The following is a 26,500-nucleotide window of genomic DNA, read 5'->3' on the forward strand; positions in this document are numbered from 1 at the left end:
TATTTTGAGTCAAATTTACTTTTGTTGACTTTTGCATATTAGTCTCGAGCATTAGGATTGTGGTACACTATGACTTGGCCTAATTTGTTAGACAAATATTGACCAACACATAATTATATATAATTAATTTAGGTTCGTGAATCCGAGGCCAACCTTGCACTTGTTCAATGACGTTATATGTATTTTTACTACGAAATACAGTATGGTGAGTTTCATTAATCCCTTTTTAAATGCTTTCGCAATATATATTTTTGGGACTGAGAATACATGCAAATGCTTTATTAACTGTTTTACAATATTTATATGCGTGAGTTTCTTCTGCCTTTTTACCCTTTATATTTTTGGGACTGAGAATACATGCTCTTTTATAAATGTTTGACGAAATAGACACAAGTAATTGAAACTACATTCTATGGTTGAATTATCGAAATCGAATATGCCCCTTTTTATTAAAGTCTGGCAATCTAAGAATTAGGGAACAAACACCCTAATTGACGCGAATCCTAAAGATAGATCTATTGGGCCTAACAAACCCCATCCAAAGTACCGGATGCTTTAGTACTTCGAAATTTATATCATGTCCGAAGGAGGATCCCGGAATGATAGGGGATATTCTTATATGTATCTAGTTAATGTCGGTTACCAGGTGTTCACCATATGAATGATTATTTTTGTCTCTATGCATGGGACGTATATTTATGAGAACTGGAAATGAAATTCTTGTGGTCTATTAAAATGATGGAAATAAATGATTATGATAAACTAATGAACTCACCAACCTTTTGGTTGACACTTTAAAGCATGTTTATTCTCAGGTGTTAAAAAAATATTTCGCTGTGCATTTGCTCATTTTAAAGATATTACTTGGAGTCTTTCATAGCATATTTCGAAGAACGTTGCATTCGAGTCATTGAGTTCATCAAAGATTATTATTAAATCAATTTATAGTTGGATAGTGGATATTATGAAATGGTATGCATGCCTGTCAATTTTCGATGTAAAGAAATTTTGTCTTTTAAAAACGAATGTAATGTTTGTAAAATGTATCATATAGAGGTCAAATACCTCGCAATGTAATCAACTATTATGAATCGTTTATAATGTATATGAACGGGTCATTTCAGTTGGTATCAGAGCGGTGGTCTTAGCGAACCAGGTCTGCATTAATGTGTCTAACTGATAAGTCGATAGGATGCATTAGTGAGTCTGGACTTCGACCGTGTCTGCATGTCAAAAGTTTTGCTTATCATTTTGTGTCAAAAATTAACTACTTATCATCCTCAGGAAATTACCTGCTTATCATTTTTAGTCTAAGACACGTCTTGCTGCATTGATTGCATGAATAGTGTATAGACAAAAATTCATATCTTAGCATATCTGCTAAATCATATCTTATCGTATCTGTTACTTTAAACTTTGCCTGACATATCCCGCAAAGTCCTCCGTAATCTAAGAAATCTTTTGATCTATATATATATATATATATATATATATATATATATATATATATATATATATATATATATATATATACATATATATATTATATGTAATTAGAATACCATCCGTTAGCCAAAATCATTTCATATCGAAAAAAAATCCTTTATCCAATCGTACAAAATGGAATTCGTCATCAGTTCAAGTCACTCAGATTTCGAAATGGAATCCCATTCAAGCTCCGAAAGCAGTGTGACTGGAATAGATCAACCAATCAGTCATCACCTATTCTGGATGAATTGGGGATGGATTCGTAGCCTCCTCAATCATTGGAGACAAGAAGAAGGTGATCCCTTCCATCCACCACATTGCCCTCTTGACGAAGAACCTGAAGCACTTACCGGTGAACCTGTCCGAAACACCATTTTCTCGCTCATTTCCAGAGTATCTCGTCACGATTATATATTACATCAAATTTTAGATTTTATTTATCCGCTCGTCCGAACCGACAATCACCCCGGTGTAATAGAAGAAGTCAACGAGCTTCGCGCTCGGGTAGTGGCTTTGGAGAATATGGTGCAGAGATTACAAACACCAGCAGCAGCATCAGCAGCATAACCAGTACCGCCATCATCAACGCCAACAGTACCATTACCACCTCCAACCACAATCGCGTCGTAAACCTCAACTTCACAATCTGTCCCACGAGCATCAACGTCATACGCACCATAGATACCAAGGAGTACCAACAACAATAACTGACGAAGTATTAATTCATAACTTCATTGGAGAAACATTCCGCGGCGATTATGTAATCTCTAAAGTCTTAGAGATTATCTAATCTAGCCCTAACCATAAATCAGTTAAGCGAACCAAAATGATAGAAGGAAGAGTAGAAACCCTGACAAAAATGGTGTGTGATTAACAAGCTAAACTTGCTTTACCAACAGCATCAACAGTACCGTCAGCGTTACCAGCATCGTCAGTACAGTCAACATCCGAATCAACAACACCGATAACATCACAAACTCCGTCAGTTCAAGAATCACTGTAGACATCATTACGAATCAATAACGTGTATATTGTATCAACGAGTTATGAAGAATTAACTCATTCCCTCTGAAGAAATTATATGTATATTATATATATATATATATATATATATATATATATATATATATATATATATATATATATATATATATATATATATATATATATATATATATATATATATATATATATATATATATTTTGAAATAAATCTTTCCGTGCTAAGCTATTGTGTGTGAATCTTAACTACTCGGTTAATTCATATTACAAATATGCAATAATGTACGTCCTTCGGCCGCAACTTAACCAGCGTTAACTACAATCTCTGTCGCAATTCAACAAATTCCAATTCATAATAAATCAAGTAAATATTTGATTTTACACTTTCATCATCGATGTACCAGAAACTTTTCAGATAACATCATTCGTACTTTGCGAAATTCAAAAGAATTCCACGAACCGAACATCATACATCAACAAATAACGAAGTATTGATTCATAATTTCAATGTCATTAAAGAAATACTGCGTAAAAGTTATGTACTTTTTAAAGCCTTTAGGGATTATACAATTCTAGTTTCAACCGTAAATCAAATGAGTTTAATTAAACATTAACTCATTAAATCTATGTTACATCTGAAGAAAATATACATATATATATATTTTCATAAAGACTGTAATAAAATTCTTTTGTACAAAATATTAATTGTGAAATTTTTTTTTAACGGGTAGGTAATACCCGAGAGATATATAAATTCACAATTAATATGTTACATTCTTCGAATCTGATTCAACAAATCATCCATTATACTCCCTACTTTCACAACAATATACATTCTTTTATAGAAATCGAAACAACCATACTCCTTCAAAATTTAATTACATATTCTGATTTTGAAATCTCAAAATTCAACTTGAGATATGACCAAAATCATCACTCTTAGATCCTTACATCTTTCACAAGCTATATTTTGACTTCAAAACTGTGTTAGAACATCAAATGTATGTTAACGATTACAATCTGTGTTCAAACCCTTCAAAAATTTCTGAAGACACTTTGAATGATGAGCAATCGAGATGATGATCCAACCACATGTTACCCACAGTTATGTACCCGAAAAACTCTTGAAACCAAAGTAAAAGTTTAAACAACGTATCCGCGTCAGATTCTTTGGCATTTATTAGCAAAAATAACTTTGCGACTCGTATTCAAAGTAGCCAGTTTTGTCACAGCTCCAGCAAGTCAACTTCAACTTTTCAGTCAGACTAACCTTATTATAACCTTAAGATATACACCTTCGTTACCAGGGAACCTTTTACATTCCACCACATTATTAGCAGATGTACCAACAACTTCATTACCCTTTGACTTTAGCCTCTCCAAAAAGTCATTATAATTATTCATTGAAACCTCATCATTTACTCATTCACATCTTGTAATGAGAATTGCCATACGAATCATTGGGAATTAGCAATCAGTATTTTGAAATCTCGCAGGATGTCTACGCCAACAGTTATATGTGTATATATAACGTCTATCTTCTGGACTTAATTTGAATGTGAAGTTTCTGAAAAACACTCCGAACTACGAATTGGTTCTCCGAAAATGAAAAAAAAAAATGCTGATGAAGCAGCAAAAACTATAAACGACTTTAAACGGTAAAAGCTGGATGATAATGATGAAGTGTGTTGGCAAAGCGCAGAAAAAGAGAAGTTTTGGAACTGGAAAATGGATTGAGCAAAGTAGGAAGGAGGCTGTGGACAAATTACAAAGACTAAACCTGACTTCAAAGGATCCAAATGATTCAGTACCTGCTGAAGTCATTAACGAATACCTTGCTCCTGACTCTAAACCCCTGCGGACAATATTCTTCATCATCCTCTGATATAAGAAATTCTAAAATATCATCATATCTTTCATTATAAATATCCTCCATATTTCTGAAGATATTTTCTTAATTTTTCTTATTTGAAATCATTTACCTCTTCGCGCTATTTGTATTACATCATAAAAGAAACTATTTTAGTTTCAAAATTCTGAAACATTCAAGTTTAAAATAGGAATATTTTGAAGTAATGTTGGGAACTGAAGCATGAATTAGTATAATATAATGACACTTGATCAATGTGATTATATTACAGTAAGTCATGCTGAGTTTCTAAATGGAACGTGATGATTCACAGATCATAACATCATCATGTGCCATGTTATACGACTCTTGTATTCTATTTAACCTCTAAAATATCAAGAAAATATTTCTTGATGATTCGGCCTTTTCCAAGGTATTCTAGTAATTTGACAAGTCAAGATCGTACCATCACAATTTCCTTCCTAGAACATTAACAATGTTCATTCCGAAATTCATATCTGTGAATTCTGGACCATTACAAGTGGTGCTTAATCGCAAGAAGAAGAAACGAAAGGACAAAACTCCGAAATAGAAATTGGGGTATAAATTGCAGCAAATAAAAGAGAGCATTAACTGTGAATGATAATGATTATAGAAGACAGAAGCAGATACTTTGAAATATAAGGGAACATATAAATCCCAACGACAAACCAGAAATTATAAACCATATATATCGATGCATATAGCAATATAAAGACACGGGAGAACTAGAAACACTATAAACCCAAGAGTATAGTAGAAGTAAATAGATTCTTCCAGCGGTAGATGAAAAAGAAGAATGACCGATATGAAAGTTAGAAGTATATCGAGAATCAGAACTGGATGGAGCATATTGATGAATACTTTAAAATATGAGTTGAGGGGGAAAGAATAGAAGGTGATGAAACATGACTAGGAACTTAGAAATCAACAGATTTAACTCACACAATGGCGGAATAAGTGAATCAAACCCTCTAGTGAATAGGTTAAGATTTTTTTGATTAATTTAGTCAAACCACAACTAAATCAAGTGTGATTAGATCAACACCTAGAGCTATTATTCACCACCTGGGTGATTTGGACTGAGAGAGAATCGGAGGAGCTCACTAGATCTGAGTGTGTGTAACAAATGAGAGGCTTAACCTAAAATGAAGAACATAAGACTTTATATACCCCTGCTGTTGACTCACCTATACGATTCATTCATCACACGTACGAGTTAGCTTCATCAGTCGTACGGGTGATCACTCACTCGTGTCTTCTCATTTAGTTTGTAATTGTGACTTAGCTCAGCATCAACCGTGCGTATGAGCCTGTCAGCTGTACTAGTGAGGCTTCACTCGTACATCTGACTAAGTCTAACATAGTTAAACATCTAAATCTCGTTCCTGCAGTTCCTGTAACCACATACAAACACGTATAGGATAATAATAAGCAATCATGGTGGCCTGTAAACTGTTGTACCTGCAATGGACGCGGGTAGATGTCTAGGAACTTGCATAAAATGCATCAACAGAAGGTGTGAGTTGTAAGGAAACGAAGGAGGTGAATTTATAAGAAAATCTCCGACAGAACAATTAAAATGGACGATCGCATTTAAAGCGGATCCTAATTCCCTTGATTACCGGAGAGTCAAATCTTATTAAGAAGATTTTCTTCAAATCCCTTGAAATCTGGAAATCAATCATATCTACGTCAAATGATAAGATGAATCTACACTTACTCATTTCACTCTTCTATGTTAGCTTCATTCGTACTCTTCATATAAATGGATTGTTTATCCAAATTATTCGCTGATGATAAAACTCTAATTTTCAGCCCGTATACTTCATGAAAACATACTTATTATCATTCACGACCTTTCCACTCAAATTTCGGGACGAAGTTTCTTTAACGGGTAGGTACTGTGACAACCCGGAAATTTCCAACCAAATTTAAACTTTAATCTTTATATGTTTCTGACACGATAAGCAATATTTGTTAAGTTAAATTGCAAGAATTTTAAACTATGTTCATACATTCATTCAACCTCGACCATGTTCCAACGATTCACGAACCATTAAACGAATATGATTATATATGTATATGTGTATATATATTATAACTTGAAACGTAAACAAAATATTAGATTAAATACTTTATATGATTGTATCTGTTTCAAAATATTTATCAATGGAATTAGAAGATAAGATCAAATGATTGAATTATCAGATATATTGAATTATGATTACAAGTCTCTGTTGAAAGGCCCACGTTGATTTGAGAAATCTTTCCATTTTAACAATATTCGGAAAATGGTAAAGTGATTTATAAATAAGAACAAATTGTCAATCATTGAGAACTAAACAAAGGATAGTGGAAGATTGAATCTCATAAAGACTCGATTAATCTATTTAGTTTCAAACGTACAAAAACGTTTTCAGTTTAAAAAGAACTTTATTATTAAAACGTATATAACTTTTATAAATATCTAGAACCACTTTTGACAACTCATTACTTAACTAGTATGATAAAGATAACGATATTTATATTTTATTTTATTAAATATATATAACGATTTAAATTAATATTATATATATTTATACATGTATTATACGTACATAGTTTTATACTTTTACTATACTTAAACTTTACCTTTACTTTATTTTTACTTTACTTTAACTTTAATAATTCATACTTTAATAATTCATACTTTAATAATTCACTTTAATAATTCATACTTTAATAATTCACTTTAATAATTCATACTTTAATAATTCACTTTAATAATTCAAAAATCTATTATAAATAGAATTCAATAGGTTTCATTATTTCATAGAAACTTGAAAATATTTTTCTCTAAACTCTCTCAATCGATTTACATATATATATTTACTCCGTATTATTTCAAGATATTATTAGTATACATAAAATATTACGACGGAGTGCTGTCCGAGTGATTTCGAAATTGTTTTTCGAGTAGGATATGATTAAGGAAATTATGGGTTATAGCTATGGAGGTGATTGAGTATGGTTCATGGGTATGCTCGTGAGGTCAATATAGTGTTTATCATTTCCGTTGCTTCTACGTACCTTTCCTGCAATATTGAATCTCAATATTGATACGTGAGTACTCATAATTTAACTTTTACATACTAATAGTGTATCCCTGACTAGTGCTCGAGTATTTAGGATTATGCATGCTTATACTTTTGATATTGCCCTTAGACAGGTTAGGTTGAATATTGAATTAGTTACACTTGCGGTTGAGATAAGGTATAAGATATGCATGTCCTTGGAAAGCTAGCGAAAAATTTAGGACTTTTCCTTTAGATATCGAATGGTTTCGATGAACGGATTAGAAGTTATAATCAATTGAATTTTCGATATTTTTATTAAAAATGATTATTATTATCGTCGTTTTTATCGTCGTTCTAGTTTTATCTTATTATTATCATTATTATTATCTTTATCAATAAAAGGGATTTATCATTAAAAATTGTTATTTTTTTTATTATTACTATCGTTATTATCGTTAAAGTTATAATTAGTATTATTATTATTATTATCCAATTATTATTATTATTATTATTATTAGTATTATTATTATTATTATCATTATTAATATATATATCATTATTTAAAAATGGATATTGTCATTGTTATTATTATTATTACTATATTATCATTAAGATAATTATTAGTATTATCGTTAAAAATGTTATAGTAACTATCATTATTAATATTAGTGTAATTAAAACAAATATTTGTAACACCTAATTATTTTGATTACTATTATTATCATTATTATGAACACGATATAAAAGACGATTAAAAGCTATTAAACGAAACGATTAGGAAATAATGAGTAAGAGTATCATGATGAAATTAAAATATTATAAGATATTGATTTAGATAAAATTATCGTTCTTATTATTTTTATCATTACTATTATTATTAAAAATATCGTTAGTATTAAAACTATCATTTTAACAAAAATTATCATTTTAATAGAAATGTCATTGTTACTATAAAATATCATTATTATTATTATTATTTTAAATAGAATTATTATTTTAAAGATAATATTAAAAATTATCGTAAATATTAAAGTTATCATAATTAGAATTATCGTTTTATCATAATGTCATCTTAGTAATTATAAATATTGATATTTTTATAATAATAATAATTATTACAAAATAATACAACTTTTACTTACTATCATTATAGATATTATTTTATCAAATAAATATGTGATACAAACATATTTTACTACGTGTAATAACTTACTTTAATAATACATATCATATTATCTTTATGATATTAAATGAACCCTATAAATTTTATTACTTAATATATATAAAAGTATATTATATTATATAAATTTAATATAAAATTTTATTTATTAATAAATAAATTATATTATTTACTCTAATAAATCTTTTAAAAATATTTAAAAATATAAAACGACGATATTTAAACTATATATTAATCATGTATAGATTTTTGGAAATTATTTTGAGTCAAATTTACTTTTGTTGACTTTTGCATATTAGTCTCAAGCATTAGGATTGTGGTACACTATGACTTGGCCTAATTTGTTAGACAAATATTGACCAACACATAATTATATATAATTAATTTAGGTTCGTGAATCCGAGGCCAACCTTGCACTTGTTCAATGACGTTATATGTATTTTTACTACGAAATACAGTATGGTGAGTTTCATTAATCCCTTTTTAAATGCTTTCGCAATATATATTTTTGGGACTGAGAATACATGCAAATGCTTTATTAACTGTTTTACAATATTTATATGCGTGAGTTTCTTCTGCCTTTTTACCCTTTATATTTTTGGGACTGAGAATACATGCTCTTTTATAAATGTTTGACGAAATAGACACAAGTAATTGAAACTACATTCTATGGTTGAATTATCGAAATCGAATATGCCCCTTTTTATTAAAGTCTGGTAAACTAAGAATTAGGGAACAGACACCCTAATTGACGCGAATCCTAAAGATAGATCTATTGGGCCTAACAAACCCCATCCAAAGTACCGGATGCTTTAGTACTTCGAAATTTATATCATGTCCGAAGGAGGATCCCGGAATGATAGGGGATATTCTTATATGTATCTAGTTAATGTCGGTTACCAGGTGTTCACCATATGAATGATTATTTTTGTCTCTATGCATGAGACGTATATTTATGAGAACTGGAAATGAAATTCTTGTGGTCTATTAAAATGATGGAAATAAATGATTATGATAAACTAATGAACTCACCAACCTTTTGGTTGACACTTTAAAGCATGTTTATTCTCAGGTGTTAAAAAAATCTTTCGCTGTGCATTTGCTCATTTTAAAGATATTACTTGGAGTCTTTCATAGCATATTTCGAAGAACGTTGAATTCGAGTCATTGAGTTCATCAAAGATTATTATTAAATCAATTTATAGTTGGATAGTGGATATTATGAAATGGTATGCATGCCTGTCAATTTTCGATGTAAAGAAATTTTGTCTTTTAAAAACGAATGAAATGTTTGTAAAATGTATCATATAGAGGTCAAATACCTCGCAATGTAATCAACTATTGTGAATCGTTTATAATGTATATGAACGGGTCATTTCACTATGGGATGCACTGGTAATAACATACAGCTCTGGAAGAGACAAGTTGCAGACTTTTGATCTCCATGTCAGAGCAAATGAAATCAAGCAATCCGGTAAGTCAATCGAAGACCTCTGGATCAGTTTACAGGGTATATGGGGGGAAATTGAAAGAAGAGACCCAAATCCAATGAAATGCTCAATTGATATTGTCACTTATAACAAACTTAGATCCGAACAGGAACTGTTTCAATTCTTAAATGCCTTGGACAACAAACATGACAATATCAAAAGAGAAATGCTTAGAATCGATCCATTACCCACTGTCGAAGAAGCATATGCTGTTGTCCAAAAAGAAAGTGCACACCAAAGCATATTTGGTGCTAAATCCGATGCTCCTTCCGACTCCGGCATCGCAACCGGACTTGTAGCTTCAAAATCAAAAGAACCCGACGTGTTTGGGCTAGTTTCGAAAAACCAACGCCGGTCAGACTATTCTCAGTCATCATCCCGGGATAAAGATCACCTCGTATGTACCAAGTGTGGTATGAAACGACATACGAAAGAACAATGCTTCAAGGTGATTGGATACCCAGAGTGGTGGAACGACGGACACAAAAAGGTAAAAGCAGCAGTGGCGGCGGCTACCGGAGGTAACCAATCGGCCAACAACTCCGGCGCCACCGCTAGTGGTGGTTTTGGATTACTTGCAGCTGAGCAACCTTCATCGGTTGAAGGTGAAGGTATGAATGACCTAGGGTTTTTCAACCCTAAATCAGGTAACATTGTTTCAATTACCCCCTCAAGAACCTGGTCTGTGATAAATACCCCCAAAACTTGTTAAATGTGTAATAATAATAATAATAATAATAATAATAATAATAATAATAATAATAATAATAATAATAATAATAATAATAATAATAATAATAATAATAATAATAATAATAAATCCTTTTGTAATTTAGATATTGACACCACGTTTAAAAACAAATCTAAAAATATACCTTTTTTGCAAAAAAAAAAACTCTTAAATAATTTTTCTAACGTAAACCGTGTTTCAAATAAAATTAAAAATGATGAATGAATCATTGATTGTGGTGCAACGGACACCATGACCTTTGATAAAAATGATATTTGCCTAAAATCAAAACCGAACAAAGATAAAATTAAAACTGCTAATGGTGGGGTTATTCAGGTTAAAGGGGGAGGAATGATTGAAATATCACCAACGTTGAAACTAAAAAATTGTTTATATGTTCCTGCCCTCTCACTCAAATTATTATCTGTTAGTCATTTCACAAAGGAACTTAATTACACCGTATTATTACACCCGACCTTTTGTATCTTACAGGACCTCAGAACGGGGGAGATAATTGGTCGTGGTACTGAGCGAGATGGGTTATACTACATTGATGAGGTTATCCAAAATGGTACTGTTATGCTAGCTCGTGGGACACCTAACCGGCAAGCTTAGCTATGGCATAGACGTTTAGGTCATCCTTTCGCTAGTTATCAAAGTATTTTGTTTCCTAGTTTATTTTCTTCAAATAAAACGCTTCAGTGCGAAACATGTATTTTGGCAAAGAGCCATCAGAATTCTTTTAAAACTAGTAATACAAAAGTTGAACATCCTTTTGCCTTGATTCATTCTGATGTTTGGGGGCCAGCAAAAGTTAATGTGGGGCATAATTTTCGATATTTCTTATTATTTATTGATGATTGTACCCGTATGACATTGACTTATTTTCTTACAAACAAATCCGAAGTTTTTAATAAATTTACTTCTTTTTATACCATGGTTCAAACTCAATTTAATAGTAACATAAAAGTCCTAAGATCCGACAATGAGGGAGAATTCGTTAACACCCAAATGAAACAATTCTACCAAGAAAATGGTATTATCCATCAGACCTCTTGCCCTCATACCCCCCAGCAAAATGGGGTCGCTGAAAGGAAAAATCGTATCCTTTTAGAAATAACACGGGCTTTAATGATCGAGTCAAATGTTCTAAAATCTTTCTGGCCGGAAGCTCTTGCCACGACAACTTATCTCGTGAATAGACTTCCAACCAGAGCCCTTGACTTAAAAAACCCCCTTCAAGCCCTAACCAAATTTTATAAACCCCCATCAAATTTGACCCTCAAACCTCGGGTTTTTGGGTGCTCTGTGTTTGTTCATATACCTAAAACAGAATGATCCAAACTTGACCCTTCTTTGTCGGTTATGGGGTCAACCAGAAGGGGTATAGATGTTATAGCCCTAAAACACGGCACATGTTCACTACCATGAACTGTGATTTTCTTGAGACTGAATACTTCTACACTACCCAACACACGAGTCAGGGGGAGACTGAGTCAAACGACACTGTGAGTTAGCTAGATATACCTTCATCAGAAGAAGTTAATAACAGTACCAAATCTCAGTATGATCCACCCGTCAGTACCACTTCTGAAAGTCTTCCCGATAACACTGGAAATACTGAGGTAAATACCGAATCTTCTGAAACTGATTCTACTAATCATGAAAATCAAGAGTATGTTTCAGTACAGGAAAACTCAAGCAATACAGGTCAACATGAATCAAACGGGCCTGAACAACAATATGAGCCTGAACAACAATCTGAATCTCAACAATAATCTGAATTCGAGCAAACAAACCAACAGCCTTAGCCTGAACAACCATATGTGCTTACCCCAAGAGCAAATAGGGGAATTCCCCCAAAACGATATGATCCAGATCGAGAAGTGTGACGACCCGGGAATTTCCGACCAAATTTAAACTTAATCCTTATATGTTTCTGACACGATAAGAAAAGTCTGTAAAGTTGAGTCTCAAAATTTTTGAACTGTTTCATATATTCAATTGACCTTTGACAATTCCCGACGATTCATGAACTTTTAACTGTAAACAGGAATGTATATATAATTAATTATATCTGTAAATAATTATATATAATAAGTTAAATATATTTATGAGCTATTAAGTGATTTAGTTTTTATGAAAGATAATTTAAAATAACTAAAACTTGTTATTTTGAATATATAGAGTATGTTGAATATAAATGATTACGAACATAATTTGTCAACGTTAGCAACATATTTAATGTATAATGTTATACTTTGAGTTTACATGTTTCAATATATATAATTAACATATTTATCTAAGTAATAAAACTTGATATTTAAAACATAATTATATGTGTAACAGTTTGAATATGTATATAATTTTTATACTTAACTAGTACTATATGTATATTGTTAACATGTATAATTAATAAATATATATAATGTATATGAAATATTACATAATTAATAAATAATATTAATATATGTAATTACAAGTTAAAATGTAATATTACTTTCATTATTAATATTGATATCATTATTATTAATAATATATATATATATATATATATATACTTATATTTATTTAATATTGATAATTAATAAATACCATTTTATTAATAAAAATTACTTTTAATATTAATAATTAATATTAACCATTACATTAATGATAAATATAACAAGTTGTATTATAATATTAACAATATTTATGATAATGTTAATAATTTTAGTAATAATGATAATGCTTATATTAATAATTATATTATAAATAATATTGGTAATAATAATAATTAATAATAATAATAATATTAATAATAATGATAATAATATTCAACCAATAATAATTCTTAATGATGGTACTTAATAATAACATTAGTAATATCAAGTTACATGTTTTAAATCTCTCTATATGTAATAATAATAATAATAATAATAATAATAATATATATATATATATATATATATATATATATATATATATATATATATATATATATATATATATGTGGGATTTGATAAGCATAATTTGTTATATCAGTATTATTAGTGTTACTCTCATTATTAATATTAATAATATTATTTGAATTATTAATATTATGATTATTATTATTATTATTATTATTATTATTATTATTATTATTATTATTATTATTATTATTATTATATATAGAGAGATTTAAAACATGTAACTTGATATTACTAATGTTATTATTAAGTACCATCATTAAGAATTATTATTGGTTGAATATTATTATCATTATTATTAATATTATTATTATTATTATTAATTATTATTATTACCAATATTATTTATAATATAATTATTAATATAAGCATTATCATTATTACTAAAATTATTAACATTATCATAAATATTGTTAATATTATAATACAACTTGTTATATTTATCATTAATGTAATGGTTAATATTAATTATTAATATTAAAAGTAATTTTTATTAATACAATGGTATTTATTAATTATCAATATTAAATAAATATAAGATATATAAATATATGTACGCGTGAATTATATCAGATCTTTATCAGAATTATTTTTTTTCTATTCTCCTGCTCGTGATATCCTGTCTCCACGATCTCAGCTACAAGACAACCTTCGATCTTTTTTTTATTCGCAACATCAATCATTCAATGGTGCACCTTAATTTCGCCACAGCAATTACACAAGAATTCGAGCAGAAACTTAGAAGAAGAACAACAGACTTCATTTTTATTTTTATTTTTTTCTCAAACCCATCTAACATTTGAATTGATTCAAAACGAATTGTCAAGAAGTAAAAATGCAGAAGTGTTCTAAATCGGGTCGTGAATGTTTCCTCAAATTCTCAGGTCTTAATTCATTATATCGACTACAAATTCTTGAGTCAAAGCTTTGTTCTAAAAAGTCAACCGAGATGTTCTTGACAAAAATCCGAGTTCGTTTTTAAGTTTTGAGTTAAATTGAGGATACATAAAGTTTCTAGGATAGATTTGAAATATATTTCGTGTTATGATCTTTGGCTAAAACATTATCAAATTCGAAATCAAATTTTTATTTTTATTTTTTTTAATCCTCGAACAGCAGCAGCAGTTCTTGTTTTTATTTATTTATTTATTTTTTTATTTATTGTTTTCAATTAATATAAACATATGATATTGATTGGTTATTATTCTAGTTCATGTTTTTGAATATTGATAAATACTTGGATCGATTGAAAGTGAGATGAAGAAGAAAGATATCACAGGATCATAGACGAATTGATTTTGCTGCTGCCTAGTTCTTTTTCTATTTATCTGATTGAATCAGATATTACAAAAATATGTTTCTGTTTCAAATTGCAAATCATAAAATTTAACAAGTAAGTGTGCTATGATTAGTACATGGGTTCTGGACGTTAAGTATTGAGGAAGAAGAAAGGAAACAGGAAAGAGGGTTAAGTATAATTGATTTCCTAAGATAATCAGAAAAATAAAACTGGATGAATGGTTAAGGTGTTAGCGGGTGGGCGAGAGGTCATGTGTTCAAGCCTCGTCTTGGGCAATTCTTTTTAGAATGGCTTTTTAAAGGGTATACACTTCATTTTATTATTATTATTATTATTATTATTATTATTATTATTATTATTATTAATTTCATTATTATTACAAATATTTTATATTATTATCTAATGGTTATTGTTATTATTTATTATTATTATTATTATTATTATTATTATTATTATTATTATTATTATTATTATTATTATTATTATTATTATTATTATTATCATTTTTATTATTATCATTTTTATTATTACTAGTATCATTATTATTTTTATAAGAACCCTATTATTATTATAAATATTACTACTAATATTATTATCATTACTACAATATAAATTAGTCATATAAGAATATACTCAACTAAACTATATTAAAATTTTTATTTATTTAAAGTATATAAAGTAAATACATTTAATTAAGTTATTAATGAAACCATAATTTATAAAAATAACAAATACGGAGTAATATATAATTTTGTTCGATTACAATTATGTATATTAATATATATATATATATATATATATAAATGATATAGGTTGTGAATTCGAGGCCAACCCTGCACTGTTTAATGTCGTCATATGTATTTTTACTACAAAATACACTACTGTGAGTTTCATTTGCTCCCTTTTTAAATGCTTTTACAATATATATTTTTGGGACTGAGAATACATGCGCTGCTTTTATAAATGCTTTACGAAATAGACACAAGTAATCGAAACTACATTCTATGGTTGGATTATCGAATCGAATATCACCCATTTTAGCTTGGTAGCCTAAGAATTAGGGAACAGACACCCTAATTGACGCGAATCCTAAAGGTAGATCTACGGGCCCTAACTCCCCCCATACTGGAAAATGGTATGCTTTAGTACTTCGAGTTATTAATACAGATGGATTTCTGTTTTGGGGATATTCTATATGCATTATGTTAACGTCGGTTACCAGGTGTTCAATCCATATGAATGATTTTTTAAACACTTGCGAGTGTATGATTATTGAATAAAGGAAACCTTGTGGTCTATTAAAATGATGGAAATGAATATTTATGATAAACTAATGAACTCACCAATCTTTTGGTTGACACTTTAAAGCATGTTTATTCTCAGGTATGAAAGAAATCTTCCGCTGTGCATTTGCTCATTTTAGAGATATTACTTGGAGTCATTCATGACATATTTCAAAAGACGTTGTATTCGAGTCGTTGAGTTCATCAAGATTATTATTAAGTCAATTATAGTTGGATATATTATGAAATGGTATGCATGCCGTCAACTTTCAATGTAATGAAAGATTGTCTTTTCAAAAACGAATGCAATGTTTGTAAAATGTATCATATAGAGGTCAAGTACCTCGCGATGTAATCAATTGTAATGTAATCGTCTTGATGGATTAGGACGGGGCAATTAGAGTGAAACGACCCGTCCATATTACTATAAATGCAGTATTTTCTCATTGGTCCCATAGCGAGGTATTTTACCTCTATATGATACGTTTTAGAAACTATTGCATTCGTTTCATAAAAAGCACATCATTATTATACATAATGCATGCTTTAAACAAGTGGGCGATTATTTAAGAAATAATCCCCAAAATACATTGGTTTCCAAATACTACACACGTGACGTAAAAGTCGAATATAATACATGACAAAGATTTTATTGAATGCAACACTTTATTTAAATAAAAGTATGAGACTCCATGCACAGCTTGCTCAGATAATGCAACAGCGAAAGACTTTCTTAAGGACCTGAGAATAAACATGCGTAAACAGTCAACACAAAGGTTGGTGAGATATATAGGTTTATCATCAATATAAATATAGACCACAAGATTTCATAGTTATAAATATATGTACACTCGCAAGTGTATAAAAGTATTCTATAAGTTGTTGAGCGCTTCGGTAACCATACTTAACCATTAATGTGGCATATTCCCTTTATTATGAAATCTCCCTACACTGTACCAAGTGTAGTAAAAACGAAGTACTATGTAACCGTTTACGATACTAGAGCGACTAGCCCGGTTGGAGTTGTCAAACCCAAAAGATCTATCAATAGGATTCGCGCTTACATGTTCTTACAACATGTAAATATTAGTTACCAAGCTATTAGGGAAGATATGCAATGTGGTACAACTCAACGTAGAATATATTTTAAGTACTTGTGTCCATGGTGTAAAACATAAAATGCATGTATTCTCATCCCAAAATATTTTTAGAGTTTAAAAATGGGACTATATACTCACGGTAGTAAAAGTATATTAATAATAAGTTTTCAGCTTATTAAAAATATGGCCGTCGTCCTTGGATTCACGAACCTATAACAATAATAATAATTCAGATAATAATACGATATGTGAATAAAATAAAACAAGTTCATAGAATACTTATATATATATTAATTTTTAACATTTTTATGTTAGTAGTCCTTTGTTAGTAGTCCAAAATAGTCCGAAATGTCCAACAGTCCAATAATCGGTATATATATAATCTTAGAATTACCCCCACGACGTATTGTATACGTATTATCTTTGCATCATCTCAAAGACATATTGTATACGTATTTTCTTAGAATTAACTAAGACGTATTGTGTACGTATTGTCTTAGGATTTATCAAAACGTATTGTATACTTATTGTCATGGAATGTACCAAGATTATTATATATATACAATCTCGAAATTAACTAAGATTATAATATTTTATCATACTAATGATAACATGTCCAAATACATATAGGATATAGGAAAAGTTATCAAAGATATGGTTAATATAATTTTTACAATATAAATTTCGTCCATACAACGTTAATTTTAGCAGATTTTATTTTGCTTGCCAAATATTCATTACAACTCCGTTTAAGGTGAATCAAATTGCTACTGATTCCTTAAGAAGTAAATTTTACAAAACCAATTCGAAAATTTCATCCAAATAGTAATTTTTAGAGCTTTACCCTCTTTTTGTGTCGGTGGACAGATTTGGAAAAATCCCGGCATCCACCCAATATATGATTTTTGATAAAATACTTCCACTTTGTCTAAAATCATGAAAAAAATACTGGAAGTCTTATTTATATATATTAACATATTTCTAAAGTCTTAGCCTCGAACTCAAAGTCTAAGATAGGTTTTTAATCCCCAACCCAAAACAGCTCGCTTTTTACCGAATGGAGATTAAATGATATATGTTAAGTTTCAAGGTGTTCCTCATATGTACAAGTTATAAGTTCTTATATTAACTTAATATAACATCATAATACATATAAATAAGTATTATTAGAGTTAAGTTAGAAAGATTAGATTAGTTTTTCAAACAAGCTTGGTGTTCACCAAAATAAGTTCTAGTTTTTACAAGTTTTATAAGTGTAATAAGATAGCAACTATACAAGGAATTGAACAAGGATTTTGAGAAGTATTTTACCTTGATTATGAAGAGGAAATTTTCTGAGATTAAAGTATGATATGAGAGCATTCAAGTGTGTGTTTTTAGTTTAAGAAAATGTGGAGTAAAAATGAGTTAAAATGGTCCTTATTTATAAGCTTATAATTTTGGCTTTTAGTGAAAATATCTAAGATAAGTTAAATTGTATTAAGTCATGCATGATATATTAAATTGATTAGGTCATGGATGATATATTACACAAATAATTGCAGATTTCTATTGGTATATACCAATAGTAAATACTTCTAGAAGCTGTGTATAATACGGGTAAAAATACCGTATGAATGCGAGTAGAATTCTTTGAGAAAATTGAACGGAAATACGAGTATAGCTATCCTTTATATATATTGGTATATTATAGAGTGTATTCAATACTTGTAAGGATGTATTTACACTCATAATACATTATATGTAAATACATTTTAACATAAGTTAATTACGTCGTTTAAATAGTAATATATATATTGTTTGAAAACTCTTTAAATTAGTAGTATGAAAATATATATTTAATACTTTGTTTATATACTTAATGAGATATTTAATTATCATATTTTCAAGTTAAATATATATAAATCCATATATATACACAATAATTAAACAATTAAACAATTAAATCAAGTTATGACGTTCGTGAATCGTCAGAATAAAAGGGTGGCCAAAAGCTTGTGTAAAACTCTTTTCGGAGGTTCAAGATTTATTAAAATTCATTGCTTATCAAGTCAAAATTATATAAAGATTAAGTTTAAATTTGGTCGAAAATTTCTGGGTCGTCACAGTACCTACCCGTTAAAGAAATTTCGTCCCGAAATTTGATCGAGGTCGTCATGGCTAACAATAAGAATGTTATTATGACGAATATAAGTTGAATCATAGGGTTTTATCATGATTGAGAAATATGGATAAAATAATTCGATTACTCGAAACGTATGAGTGAAGCTATCGTAAAAGAGTGAAATGAGAAAATAGGGATTCGTCTTATCTTTTGACGTCATCACGGTTGATCTCCGGATTAAAGAAAATCTTTGTAATCTATATAAGATTTGATTCTTCGGTGATTAAGAAAATTATGATCCTCTTCGATTTAATGCAATAATCTGTCTCGATTTCTCTGTCGGATATTTTACTATAAATCAACCTCCTACGTTTCCTTATTTCCACATATCCCATCTTTTATACTTTTTTCCTTTCTTCGTACTTCCAAAACATTCGTCAATATGCTCTATCCAGTTTTAATTCTTGATATATTCTTGACTATCACATATGTCATTCTTCTTTTTCATCTTCCACCGGAGGAATTCGTTAATTTCTACTATGCTCTTGGGTTTATAGTGTTCTTAGTTTTCCCATGTCTTTATATTGCTATACGCATCGATATACATGATTTGTAATTTCTGTGTTGTCTTCGTGCTTATATTTTTCCTTATATTTTGGAGTTTCATGATTCCGTCTTCTTTTCCCGACTTCAAGTTAAGCGAATAATGGTCTAGAATTCATAGATATGAAATTCAGAATGAACATAGCTAATGCTCTAAGAGAGAAATTGTAATAGCACAATTTGACTTGTGAAATTACCAGAATCCAAAGAAAAAGATAGAACTATTAATAGAATATGTTCTTGATATGTTTAGAGATTAGATTGAATGTAAGAGTCATGTAACATGGCACATGATGACGTTATGGTCTGTGAATCATTACGTTCCATTTAGAAACTCAGCATGACTTACTGTAATATAATCACGTTGATCAAGTGTCATTATATTATTCTAACTCATGCTTCAGTTCCCAACATTACTTCAAAAACATTCATACTTTACACTCAGAGGTTTCAGATATTTAGAAACTAAAATAGTTTTCTTTATGATGTGATACAGAAAACGCGAAGGAATAAATGATTTCAGATAAGAATGGTTATGAAAATATCCTCAGAAATATGAAGAATATTTATAATGGAAGATATGATGATATCTTAGAATATTTAAGATAAGAGGATGATGAAAAATATTGTCCGCAAGGGTTTTAGATTAAGGAGCAAGGTATTTGCTAAGGATTTTAGCAGACACCGAATCATTTAGATTCTTTGAAGGTAGATTTTATCCTTGTGATTTGTCCATAGCCTCCTTCAGGGTTTGCTCAATCCATTTTTCAGTTCCAAACCTTCTCTTTTTCTGTGCTTTGCTAACACAATATTCTTTATCATCAACTTTTGACTGTTACGGTTGTCTACAGTTTCTGCTGCTTCATTCAGCTTTTTCAAAACTTCATGGTACTAATTCGTAGGCTGAAGTGCTATTCCGGATTTCAGAATTATAATTCCAGGAAATAACGTTATATGTATATGCAGAAATGATGTGAGATTCAAGAATAATTATTGATGCTTCCTGGGGTTTGGTATGACAATTATTGTTACAAAATGTAGATGGGTACATGACAAGGTTTTATAGTGATCTTTCAGAGAGATTTAAGTCAAAGAGCAATAAAGTTGCTGGTAAGCTTACTACTAATGTGGTGGAATATAAAAGGTTCCCCAGTAACGATGGCGAAAAGACAACGTATATATCAAGGTTATAATAAGGCTACTCCGGATGAAAAGTTGAAGTTGTCTTTTTGGAGCTGTGATAAAATTCGCTATTTTGAAAAGGGATTGTAAAGTTATTTTGGGTAATAATAATGCTAAAGGATCTGAGATGGATACGTGTTGAACCTTTGCTTAGGTTCAAGTGTCCTCCGAATGCATATCTATATGCATATATTCTTCGTATGTATCGTGTGATTTTTTTCATTCTCTCGATTGTTCCTTAGTTGAGATGTTTTCAAGAATTTTGAAGGGTTTAGACGCAGGTTGTCATCGTCAATATCTGTATAATGAATTTGTCGTGAATCTTGAATGATACGAATATCTTTATGATTTCTGTGAATGAAAGTGATGTTCTAGTATAGTTTGAATTTAAAGTATGATTTTGAAGGATGTAGGAATTTAAGATTGATGGCACTTCTTAAATCTTGACTTGGATTTTGATCTGTCAAAATCAGAATATGTAATTGAATTGGTATGGAAAATGGTTGTCTTGAATTTTGTGAAATGATGTATATTGCTATGAAAGGAGAGAGTATAATTAACGATTATCGAAACATCATTGAAAATGTACAGTGTAACATATTAATGTGAACTTAAGTATTTCTCGGGTATTACCTACCTGTTAAAATAAAATTCACAAGTAATATTTTTTACAAAAGAATTTTTATTACAGTCTTTATAAAAATATATGTATGTATATTTTCTTCAGATGTAATATGGATTTAATGAGTTAATATTATATTAATTTCATTTGGTTTACGGCTGGAACTAGAAATGAATAATCCCTAAAACTTTAGAGATTACATAATCACCGCGGAATATTTCTTCAACGTAAATGAAATAATGAATTAATACTTCATCACTCATTATTGTTGGTGTCCCTCAGTGCTTGCGGTGCGTATGATGTTGATGCTCGTAATGCGGCTTGCGATGTTGAGGCTTGTGATGTTGTTGGTAATGCTGGTGCTGGTGCTGGTAGTGGTTTGATGTGAGTATAGATGATGAGAATTTGTTTTGTTTTGTATTGTGAAAGAAGATGTTTAAAGTTTCTTTAATAAAAAGAGAGGTCAAGAGCTTTATAAAGGGAATGAAATGATGTAGGATGCACTTGCTAATGAAGTTTTGCTTTTCTTGACAGTAATTTATTATTATTTTTTTTACTAAATAATTCACCATGCAAGATACGGAGTAAAGGTCTGATAGCCTCAATAATATTAGTAATATTATACTCGTTGCGGCATATCCTGGAAAGGAGAGAGAAAATGGTGTTACGAACGGGTTCGCCGGTAAGTGCCTCATGTTCTTCACCAAGAGGGAAATGTGGTGGATGGAAGGGATCACCTTCTTCTTGTCTCCAATGATTAAGTAGACTACGAGCCCATCTCCAATTCATCCAAAATATATGATGGCTAATTGGTTGATCCATTCCGGTCACACTGCTTTCGGAGCTCGAGTGAAATTCCATATCGGAATTCGAGGGACTTGAACTAGTGGAGAGTTCCATTTCGTACGATTGAATAAAGGACTTTTCGATATGAAATAATTTTCGGCTATCTGATGGTATTCTAATTACATAGAATATCTATATATATATATATATATATATATATATATATATATATATATATATATATATATATATATATATATATATATATATATATATAGAGCAAAAGATTTCATAGATTACGGAGGAATTTATGGAATATGTTAGGCAAAGTTTACAGTAACAGATACGCTAAGATATGAATTAGCATATACGCTAAAGTATGAACTTTGTCTATACACTATTTATGCAATCAATGCAGTAAGATGTGTCTAGACTAAGAATGATAAACATGTAATTATCTAAGGGTGATAAGCAGATGATTTTTGACTAGAAATGATAAGCAAAACTTTTGACATGCAGTTAAGGTCGAAGTCCAGACTCACTAATGCATCTTAATAACTATCCGTTAGACACACTAATGCAAGACAAGGTTCGCTACAACCACCACTCTGATACCAACAGAAATGACACGTCCATATTACTATAAACGCACTACGTTCTCATTGGTCCCATAGCGAGGTATTTGACCTCTATATGATACATTTTAGAAAATATTGCATTCGTTTCATAAAAATCACATCATTATTATACATAATGCATGTTTTAAACAAGTGGGCGATTATTTAAGAAATAATTCCCAAAATACATCGGTTTCCAAATACTACACACGTGACGTAACAGTCGAATATAATACATGACAAAGATTTTATTGAATGCAACACTTTATTTAAATAAAAGTATGAGACTCCGTGCACAGCTTGCTCAGATAATGCAACAGCGGAAGACATTCTTAAGGACCTGAGAATAAACATGCGTAAACAGTCAACACAAAGGTTGGTGAGATATATAGGTTTATCATCGATATAAATATAGACCACAAGATTTCATAGTTATAAATATATGTACACTCGCAAGTGTATAAAAGTATTCTATAAGTTGTTGAGCACTTCGGTAACCATACTTAACCATTAATGTGGCATATTCCCTTTATTATGAAATCTCCCTACACTGTACCAAGTGTAGTAAAAACGAAGTACTATGCAACCGTTTACAATACTAGAGCGACTAGCCCGGTTGGGGTTGTCAAACCCGATAGATCTATCAATAGGATTCGCGCTTACATGTTCTTACAACATGTAAATATTAGTTACCAAGCTATTAGGGAAGATATGCAATGTGGTACAACTCAACGTAGAATATATTTTAAGTACTTGTGTCCATAGCGTAAAACATAAAATGCATGTATTCTCATCCCAAAATATTTTTAGAGTTTAAAAATGGGATTATATACTCACGGTAGTAAAAGTATATTAATAATAAGTTTTCAGCTTATTAAAAATATGGCCGTCGTCCTTGGATTCACGAACCCATAACAATAATAATGATTCAGATAATAATACGATATGTGAATAAAATAAAACAAGTTCATAGAATACTTATATATTAATTTTTAACATTTTTATGTTAGTAGTCCTTTGTTAGTAGTCCAAAATAGTCCGAAATGTCCAACAGTCCAATAATCGGTATATATATAATCTTAGAATTACCTCACGACGTATTGTATACGTATTGTCTTTGAATCAACCCAGAGATGTATTGTATACGTATTGTCTTAGAATTAACTAAGACGTATTGTGTACGTATTGTCTTAGAATTTATCAAAACGTATTGTATACTTATTGTCATGGAATGTACCAAGATTATTATATGTATACAATCTCGGAATTAACTAAGATTATAATATTTTGTCATACTAATGATAACATGTCCAAATATATATAGAATATATTAAAAGTTATCAAGGATATGGTTAATATAGTTTTTACAATATAAATTTCGTCCATACAACGTTAATTTTAGCAGATTTTATTTTGCTTGCCAAATATTCATTACAACTCCGTTTAAGGTGAATCAAATTACTACGGATTCCTTAAGAAGCAAATTTTACTAAACCAATTCGAAAATTTCATACAAATTAGTAATTTTTAGAGCTTTACCCTCTTTTTGTGTCGGTGGACAGATATAGAAAAATCCCGGCATCCACCCAATATATGATTTTTGATAAAATACTTCCACTTTGTCAAAAATCATGAAAAAAATACTGGAAGTTTTATTTACATATATTAACATATTTTCAAAGTCTTAGCCTCGAATTCAAAGTCTAAGATAGGTTTTTAATCCTCAACCCAAAATAGTCCGCTTTTTACCGAATGGAGATTAAAGGATATATGTTAAGTTTCAAGGTGTTCCTCATATGTACAAGTTATAAGTTCTTATATTATCTTAAAATAATATCATAATACATATGAATAAGTGTTATTAGAGTTAATTTAGAAAGATTAGATTAGTTTTTCAAACAAGCTTGGTGTTCACCAAAACAAGTTCTAGTTTTTACAAGTTTTATAAGTATAATAAGATAGCAACTATACAAGGAATTGAACAAGGATTTTGAGAAGTATTTTACCTTGATTATGAAGAGGAAAGTTGATGAGATTAAAGTATGATATGAGAGCATTCAAGTGTGTGTTTTTAGTTTAAGAAAATGTGGAGTAAAAATGAGTTAAAATGGTCCTTATTTATAAGCTTATAATTTTGGCTTTTAGTGAAAATATCTAAGATAAGTTAAATTGTATTAAGTCATGCATGACATATTAAATTAATTAGGTCATGGATGACATATTACACAAATAATTGCAGATATCTATTGGTATATACCAATAGTAAATACTTCTAGAAGCTGTGTATAATACGGGTAAAAATACCGTATGAATGCGAGTAGAATTCTTTGAGGAAATTGAACAAAAATACGAGTATAGCTATCCTTTATATGTATTGGTATATCATAAAGTGTTTTCAATACTTGTAAGGATGTATTTACACTCGTAATACATTATATGTAAATACATTTTAACATAAGTTAATTACGTCGTTTAAATAGTAATATATATATATATATATATATATATATATATATATATATATATATATATATATATATATATATATATATATTGTTTGAAAACTCTTTAAATTAGTAGTGTGAAAATATATATATAATACTTTGTTAATATACTTAATGAGATATTTAATTATCATATTTTCAAGTTAAATATATATAAATCCATATATATACACAATAATTAAACAATTAAATCAAGTTATGACGTTCGTGAATCGTCGGAATAAAAGGGTGACCAAAAGCTTGTGTAAAACTCTTTTCGGAGGTTCAAGATTTATTAAAATTCATTGCTTATCAAGTCAGAATTATATAAAGATTAAGTTTAAATTTGGTCGGAAATTTCCGGGTCGTCACATAGAGTTGGTATCAGAGCGGTGGTCTTAGCGAACCAGGTCTTGCATTAGTATGTCTAACTGATAGTTGCTTAGATGCATTAGTGAGTCTGGACTTCGACCGTGTCTGCATGTCAAAAGTTTTGCTTATCATTTGGTATCGAAAATCATCTACTTATCATCTTTAGGAAATTACCTGCTTATCATTCCTTGTCTAGACACATCTTACTGCATTGATTGCATGAATAGTGTATAGACAAAATTTATATCTTAGCGTATCTG

Source organism: Rutidosis leptorrhynchoides, chromosome 1 (assembly GCF_046630445.1).
Source record: "Rutidosis leptorrhynchoides isolate AG116_Rl617_1_P2 chromosome 1, CSIRO_AGI_Rlap_v1, whole genome shotgun sequence".
Lineage (NCBI taxonomy): Eukaryota > Viridiplantae > Streptophyta > Magnoliopsida > Asterales > Asteraceae > Rutidosis > Rutidosis leptorrhynchoides.